Genomic DNA, 9,277 nt, shown 5'->3' on the forward strand with positions numbered 1-9,277 from the left:
AGCTATGGCAGTGGTCTTTGGCCGCGAAGGATTTAATCATTTCGTCTATGGTCGACAATTTACTGCTGGAACAGACCACCGTCCTTTGATCGATATTTCCCAGAAAGCGATTGGTGACATGCCTCCGAGGTTACAAAGATTTTTTCTGAGATTGCTGCGTTATGGGGGAGGTTCAATTAAAATTTGTTCCAGGTAAGCAGCTCCTCCAGGCTGACATGCTGTCCCGTGCCACAACAAAGACAACAGCCTGCGACCTCGACAGCAACGATGTAGAGGTGCATGCGGCGAGTCCGGTTTCCTCACTTGTTAATGAGAACACGTGGAGGTGGCTCGCTGCGGAACAGGCGCGTGACGAACAGCTAAGAAACGTGTTGCGAGATTTAGAAGCTGGAAAATGCTTGGAGTGGCTGTGGAAACGATTCGAAGGCCAGTTACCACACGTGAAAGGACTCTTACTGAAAGACTGCCAAGTAGTTATTCCGGCTAGCATGAAAAGAGACACTGGAAAGAATTCACCAAGGGCACTTGGGAAACAAGAGCAAAGCCAGGGCATGACAGTTGTTTTGGCTGGAAATGAACTCGCACACAGAATCGTTCATCCAGACATGTTCTATCTGCAAAAAGTATGCATATAGCCAACCTCGAGAGCCCCTACTGATGGTCCCTGTGCCGCACCAACCGTGGTAGCGTGTCGGTATTGACATTTTTGGATACGGCGGAACGTCGTACCTGTGCGTTTGCGACGCCCTGTCAAACTTTCCCGAAGTGGAACTGCTAAAATACACCACGGCCAAAACAGTGGTTGACGCAACAAGTTCGATCTTTGCAAGACACGGCATTCCCATCGAAGTTTGTTCTGATAATGGCCCTCAATTTTCATGTCGTGAATTCGCGTTGTTCTCACAATTGCACGATTTTAGGCATGTCACATCTAGCCTGGGATACCCCCGTTCTAATGGGTTGGCAGAAAAAGGTGTTCAGATAACTAAGCGTATCGTCAAGAAAACGACTGAAGCGAAACAAAATTTCTGGTTGGGACTGCTTGCTTTCAGGACCACTCCACTCGAGTGCGGCGCATCACCCGCTGAGCTACTGATGGGACGAAGGCTCCGCACAACAATTCCCGACGTTTAAGGCAACCCTAGCCACGAGGTGCTCCGGCCCCTTCAGACAGACAACTCTAAGGGATCAATGGCATGCCTGAGCCCTGGAGGTACGGTCCGGATCATGAAAGGTGCATGGGACACGAAAATGATGGTTCTCAAGCCTGCTTGTTACTCGAGGTCGTATACAGTCGTCACAGAAGACGGCACGGTGTTGAGGGGCAACCGGCAGCACCTGCTAATGACCCGGGAGCCCTTCTGATGCAACGTACAGGAAGACGACGACGATGACTTCGAGGGAAACTCGGGCCAATGAAATCGGTCGGCACCTAGCTACACAGAATGTCCGGCCCTGTCTATTGCCTCTGAGCCCGGTGCCCCAATAAGTGTCTCGTCCACACCAGCCCCATGGAGGTCGCTCAGACAACGTTGACCGCCTCAACGTCTGCCCTACGACCAAAACGTCGCGCAAGTGCCTTGAACTAAAGCGCCTGACAATTTTCAATAATTTTCTTTTCTCATTTCTTGCTTCGTTTTTCGAACAAACGAAGATGTATCGTATCTTAGGCGCCGAGCGTCACACGTGTTCCGCGCAAGCGCATCGTATGTCAAAACGCATGCACCATGTGCATGCTGTGCAAACAACTTATCTGTTATTGATAAAAAGACACACCCCTTTCTAAATCCTGTATATGTACACATGTGCAATAAATAAGTGTTCTTTCCCCCACTTCCCCGGCCCAGCATGTTTGGCTTCCTAGACGCTACGATACACCGTGCACAATCGTTGAGTGCCTCTGCCTTCGTTATATTTGTTATAATAACTGCACCCATATACACATTTATTAAAAGCATGTTTTTCTCTTACCATCTGAAGTATGCTTTATCGAAACGTCCACTTCTGTGTGCGCAATCTGAAAGCATGCTGTACATTCATGCAGACATATTCTTGCAGACTTTAACACAGAACATATTTTTCAAAAGACAATGCTTTGTCTACAATACAACAAAGTGCACAGCATAGTTCCACTGTAGGTTCTTAACACAGAATGAGGACTTATGTACGAAGCTCTCACAGTAAAAAGTAAAAAGACAAACCGCAACAGAAAATACAAAAGCAGATGCCTACTGTTCGCGCCTGTAGCCTTTAAAATGTGAAACAAGCATAACGCATGAACTGCGGTTTTGACCAACAAAAGTTGGGCCTCTGAGTTCGTTGCTTTTTCGTTCATCTAAAAAAAAAGTGTTGTTATTACCACAATTATGTAAGATAGAAGACAAGTGCGATATCAGGAATATAACACAAATACGTTCCATGCTTAGTGTAAGGTCACATTTTTTTGTTGGTAGGTTACTAATGAGGAACATTGACAACGAAGTGCCCGCAGATAATGAAAAGAGCTATCCACGACTAGCATGAATGAAAGTGCTGCAAGAAAATGTACGTATTTCATTTGAACAAGTCTTGTGGGAGCCAGGTAACATAATTTTTCTTTTGTCCTGTAGGGCACACTCCGTATACATGTCGTAGTATTTGGGTGAATGCAGGGAGATGCAAGTGAAGTTCTTTATATATACATTGCCAACAAGAGAAAAAAGAAGCGCTTTCAAATACATGTTTCATATGGACATGATTGCTTCGTCATGACAAATACGTCAGATATCCTTCGTATATGTTCAGAATTATTTGTCCTGATGACTCCTGGACCTCTAGCCAATGGTCGTACCTGAAAGAAAAAAGTAGTTGCACTCAATGTTAGACAATTTCAAAAACTGTTTAACCTTGGCCCTGTTAGGGCTATGTTTTGTTCAATAGTTGTTCAAGGCCAATATAGTAGTGATCTTGCACTAAATAGGTCTCTATGTTTGCCGTAATAAACTTCTGAGGCTCTGAGACAACGATCGAAGATCACTTCTGTGACTGCCCTCATAGCGGTGTGCCCAATAAACGAAACTCGACTGCACTTATTTGCTCCTAGTTGGGGGAGAAAACCAGTGTTGAGAGTGTGCTTCGCACCCTTGCGTTGCCTTGCTGCTTGATATGCGGGCTGTTGATAGAGTGCGCTGTATCGCATTGATGTGCACACATTATTTTGCTTTTTCAAGCGGAGCTTCTTGTGCCTCTTGCTTCGACTTTTGACACTGCTGCTGGTGCTGTTGCTGCTGTGTACTGCTGTGGACTGCTACTTTCCGCCACATCGCTAACGCCGGCCCCGTAAGGACGTAGTTGAGCCCCACGCAAATAATGCCGGCCGCATCGGCACGTGGTCGAGACGTGGCCATGTCACAAAAACGTAAAAGGCATGCGCTGTCGGTGTTTTCTTTCATCACATTCGTTTATGAGCTGTCACTCGAAATTCCGAGGAATAATTTCGTAAAGAATGTACGACAGAGTATGCGTCATGTGGAGGGCCTGCGTGGTTGTGGTTCAGAATGATTATCCGCCATGCGACGACCGCGGCGTCGACGCCGGATTTTCTGCGACACGTGGCCCTTAACGATATCGCGTTAGTACATAACAGTAGTGTGGCACAAAGGAAAGGCGACCAGAGAAACTTATGTCAAGATTTACGCCGCGTCGCATCTGCAAAATGCCCTCTGGACGCCTAACTAGGCGTGACCCCTCTCAAATGCTGTGCAGGAGCTGCCGCGCTTGTCTCCGTGCTCACCCGCAACAGCAACGACAGTAGAAAGAGGAGGTGGGGAGAATATTAGCGAGGGCATACAGAGAGAGAGAGAGAGAGAGAGAGGAGGGAGTTTTGTTACCTACAACGCTACAACACAGAATGGCGCCGAAGCGTGCACTTAGTGCGGGCGAGACGAAGGCTCGCATAAAGCGTTGAGCAGAGCAAGAACAACAAACTCATGTGCAGCAGGCAAGGTAACATTTCACATCCCGTCACGACTTTCGCATGCCGTCAATATATCACCGCCAAATAATGTAAGTGAACGCAAACAGCAGACAAAGCTTCGCTTACGTCGGTTCCCACAGTGCGGCGATCTCCATATTTTTCGCTTATCGGTGCTGTGGTCCACTGTACATTTGCACTGGAGAGCCGGGAACTCTGCTTTCTTTGGTGGCGTCGTTATTTGTGTCGACCTCTCCCGCGTTATTCCTGTATAGAAAGAAAATTCAGTGACGTGAGAATAAAAACAAAGTGCAGAAATTTGATAATCCAAGAAGCAAAAGCTGATAAGTGTTACTAAGGCCTATATTCGGGCTAGTTGGTGACTCATAGGCAAAAATCAACACTAGGTACCAATCACTAGAAATAAGCAAAATGTACACTTGTTAATATTTTCTCTTTTTTTTGTTCTTTCATACTTTTTAGCAATGCAGTGCTGCTTTCTGACATTATGAAATGGGGAAAATACAGAAGCTCACAAATTTTTCAGTCTCCAATAAAACTTGAGTTATATATCGCACCGTTGTAATTTTGCCAGTGCCATAGAACTTCGCCCCTTCTGCAAGTAACGTGTCTACTGCTCCTCTCGAAGAGATATTGTGGCAAATTATGCTTTAGCGTAAGTCGACCTTTGTTCGCTGCTGCTGCGTCGTCGGAGTTAAATGATTCTTTTCGCGTCAAACAAGCTTCGAGCTAAATTGGGCTTTGAATTCCAGGGAACTCCATGCATTGAACAGAAAAGCCCAGAAACCAACGCAAGTCCACACATTACACCAAGGCAAGTGCATAACACACAAGAAAACTCTTCAAAATAAAGCCGTTGTTCGACAAACGTAGACTACGAAATGAAATGAATTCACTTCGGAAAGTCCACGAAGGGGAGAAAAAGAAACCGGTTTCATGGTTAGAAGGCTCTTACTTCCTGCGCGATAAAACGCAAGTAAGCCCTTGTGAAAATCCGCGCACGACATTTCAACGAAAGGACACCTTGCGAAAAAGTAAAAAATATCGCCAGCAATAATGCAATTTGAGGGAACCGAAACGGAACTCCACCTGCAGTGGAGCTCACACGCGAAAACTTCAATGCGCGTGTCCGCATTTGTACTGCACGTTCAGACATTTAAACACCGAGATTCATTATCAGCTGACTCATAATAATGCGATGACAGAAATTAAGCATTTAGTGGTTTGGGAAGCAAAAATCAACGTACTGTTATCAACACTGTTTCGCAGCTGTGCAGCACACATCACAGGGCCCGAGGATCCAGCGCACATAGAGGCTTACCGCTGCTGATTGTCGCCCTTTGGTCAAACTCGCACGAGTTGTCGAAGTTGCATTGACTTCATACAACATTGGCGGAACTGAACATCGCTGAGATCACCGAGACCGTCCCGCATCGACGTGGTCATATCCATTCACAACGCGAAAATAGTCGCATAACGTCGCTGGCACAAACAAATGACGATAATTGCCACCGAAAAGAATCGCCTCGTCCGCCAGCACAGGCCCCGTTTTTGCTTCTTCGCGGCCGGCGCAGTCTTTCCTTCTCCTCCGCCATCAAAGCTAGGCACAGAGGCGACGACTTCTTTCTTAGTCAATTCGCTCTCTCCTTCTGCCTTTTGCTTTCCTTTCGCCCTCACAGCTTCTCCCTCGTCACTCCTTGCACCTTTCGCTTTGTAACGCACTCTCAACGCTCCTGCGCGTTTTTTGGGCGTAAACATTGCGTTTGCTCATTGGCCGCACACAGCCGTCAGCAGTGGGTCGGCAGCGTTTTGTAACGCATGATCGCGCTTGAAAGAACACTCATATGCGCTGGTCTGGCTTCTACCGAGAATGTACCGCTAGAGGGCGCTATGCAGGACTTGACAAAGCTTGTATGAGCAACGTCACATGTACGTAGGTACACTTCACCCTCCCACTTGGGGCACGGCGCCCGCGAGGAGAAGGGCAAATTGCGTTTGGTTTGAAAGTTCATGCTTTCCGCGGCGCATAGTGACTTAGCAGACATGATCTTTAGCGCGCATTCTATGCACTGCCCTTGTCAGCTCAAAATGACCAGATTTGGTGAGGCACTCTTTAAAATAGGCAAATGCCACGTAGATGGACAGAACCATGGTAATTTCGTTTGCCGTCACTTGCCGTCGCTTGCTCAGACTATTTTTCATATTCAGCTCAATTAAATAATAAATCTTAATAATTAAGCAACTTCTCGAATATTAAAATTAGATGACAAGGGTCAATGAGAAAATTCTAGAGCAGCATCAGATACTCTCCATACAGCGTCCTGTTGCTCAATACGCGCTAAGTGAATGTGTTTTTCTGTGCTTGAAAGAAGCCCGCGAATACACGCAATTATTAAATTAGGCAGGAATTCAAAAGATAACCCGAGTATTTTCAAGGGATGGCAAACAGCATTACCTTAGTTCTGTCCAGCTGCGTGGCGTTTGCATGTATTTAAATCTTGGTGCCTGATACTTGGGCCACCCTGTAGAGTTTCCATGTGGCAGTGAGTTAAATTTTGCGCCCTCAATAAAGCACACTTATAACCCCCAGGAGTGCTTGCATAATTATCTTATCGCAAAGATTTCAGCAAGCCCACACACTATGAAATTTGCGCAGATATAACTAATTACATACGCCTGATTTAAAGCGAATACGAACAACATCGCTCCTTTAGTTCAGCCTGGATGCCGGGTAAACCGACTATGATCCTCGTATAAGGCATAAAATTATGGAAAGTTACAAAGTTGGGTAATTATTTTGTACGCTTTTACAGAAGCCACAAATTTAAACGTAAGTTTGCCGCACGTTACACTTTAAGAGACAGTAAAGAGAAAAATGGTTTCTTCTGCGTCAGTAAATTACCTTTCTATGACACCAAAAACACCACTCTTACCACGATAAGACGCTTGGTAAACCAGAAAAAGCGCAAAACCAAAGATGGGTGGCGACGCCTCCTTGAAGTTCCCGCACCTAGTCGCTGTGAAGTCATGGATTTTTATGGCATCTTCTAGGGCGTACTCAATTATATAGCGGTACAGATTGACGACATTGTGTTCTAAAGGAACCAAATATTAAACATGGAAATCTTCGGGAACCTTTACTCAGCCAACGCGGCCCTAATGCGCAAACATATTTTGGAATCCCTGACGTCACACTGTCGCACCGTTGGCAGGGTTTCGGCGTGAAATTCAAATACTGATACTTCGACTTTCAGTTTCTCATCTAATAATCAAACTATTATTTTGAAATGACTGCTTACAGTGTTCCCAAACAGTGCTTTATTAGTCTCAACTGATTTATTGTTTCGCTTTACTGTCCCTTTAAGGACCCCTCCCCCCCTTTCCGCCATATATATGCTCTGTGTGACGTATAATCCTCCCGGCACCGCGTAAACACTGCGCAAAATGGCCATACAACGATTTTGAGAGGTTCAATTGTTTTACAAAAGCTGTTTTTTAACCACACTCATTTTCTTTCACAATAGCACTGGTCGTAATGTTCTCCCCTTTGCTGACGATACATTCATTATTGGTGGCGCTCATATACTCTCCCAGGGCAGACTAAATCTGCTCCGACAGTGAAAGACATAATGATCCGGATTGCTTACGTATGTAATTTACTTTATTGCTGTGCTTAGTGCGCATTGAAATTTGCCTTCACATTAACCATAGCATTTACCAGCTTAAACAAGGTACCCGCCTTAGTTTACCTACAGGACCGGGGAAATGTACTATGCACCTCGTATAATGCTTGGAAAAATGGATGTCGAGCAGTTATGTTCAAATCTCCTGTTAGGCCTGAAACGGAAAAGTGCCACACAATTCAAGCCTCCGGTTCATCATCATCATCATCATCATCATCATCATAATCATCATCATCATAATCATAATCATCATCATCATCATCCTAGTTACGCCCACTGCAGGGCAAAGGCCTCTCCCATACTTCTCCAACAACCCCGGTCATGTACTAATCGTGGCCACGTTGTCCCTGCAAACGTCTTAATGTCATCCGCCCACCTACCTTTCTGCCGCCCCCTACTACGCTTCCCTTCCCTTGGAATCCAGTCCGTAACCCTTAATGACCATCGGTTATCTTCCCTCCTCATTACATGCCCGGCCCATGCCCATTTCTTTTTCTTGATTTCTACTAAGATGTCATTTACCCGCGTTTGTTCCCTCACCCAATCTGCTCTTTTCTTATCCCTTAACGTTACACCTATCATTCTTTCCATAGCTCGTTGCGTCGTCCTCAATTTCAGCAGAACCCTTTTCGTAAGCCTCCAGGTTTCTGCCCCGTAGGTGAGTACTGGTGAGACACAGCTGTTATACACTTTCCTCTTGAGGGATAGTGGCAACCTGCTCTTCATGATTTGAGAATGCCTGCCAGACGCACCCCAGCCCATTCTTATTATTCTGGTTATTTCAGTCTCATGATCCGGATCCGTGGTCACTACCTGCCCTAAGTAGATGTATTCCCTTACCACTTCCAGTGCCTCGCTACCTATCGTAAACTGCTGTTCTCTTCCGAGACTGTTAAACATTACTTTAGTTTTCTGTAGATTAATTTTCAGAGCCACCTTTCTGCTTTGCCTCTCCAGGTCAGTGAGCATGCATTGCAATTGGTCTCCTGAGTTACAAAGCAAGGCAATATCATCAGCGAATCGCAAGTTGCTAAGGTTTTCTCCATCAACTTTTATCCCCAATTCTTTCCACTCCAGCTCTCTGAATACCTCCTGTAAACATGCTGTGAATAGCATTGGAGAGATCGTATCTCCCTGTCTGATGCCTTTCTTTATTGGGATTTCGTTGCTTTCTTTGTGGAGGACTACGGTGGCTGTGGAACCGCTATAGATATCTTCCAGTATCTTTACATATGGCTCTTCTACACCCTGATTCCTTAGTGCCTTCATGACTGCTGAGGTTTCGACTGAATCAAATGCTTTTTCGTAATCAATGAAGGCTATATATAGGGGTTGGTTATATTCCGCACATTTCTCTATCACCTGATTGATAGTGTGAATATGGTCTATTGTTGAGTAGCCTTCACGGAATCCTGTCTGGTCCTTTAGTTGACAGAAGTCTAAAGTATTCCTGATTCTATTTGCGATTACCTTAGTAAATACTTTGAAGGCAACGGACAGTAAGCTGATCGGTCTATACTTTTTCAAGTCTTTGGCGTCCCCTTTCTTATGGATTAGGATTATGTTGGCGTTCTTCCAAGATTCCGGTACGTTCGAGGTCATGAGGCATTGTGTATATAGG

This window comes from Dermacentor andersoni, chromosome 3 (genome assembly GCF_023375885.2).
Source record: "Dermacentor andersoni chromosome 3, qqDerAnde1_hic_scaffold, whole genome shotgun sequence".
Lineage (NCBI taxonomy): Eukaryota > Metazoa > Arthropoda > Arachnida > Ixodida > Ixodidae > Dermacentor > Dermacentor andersoni.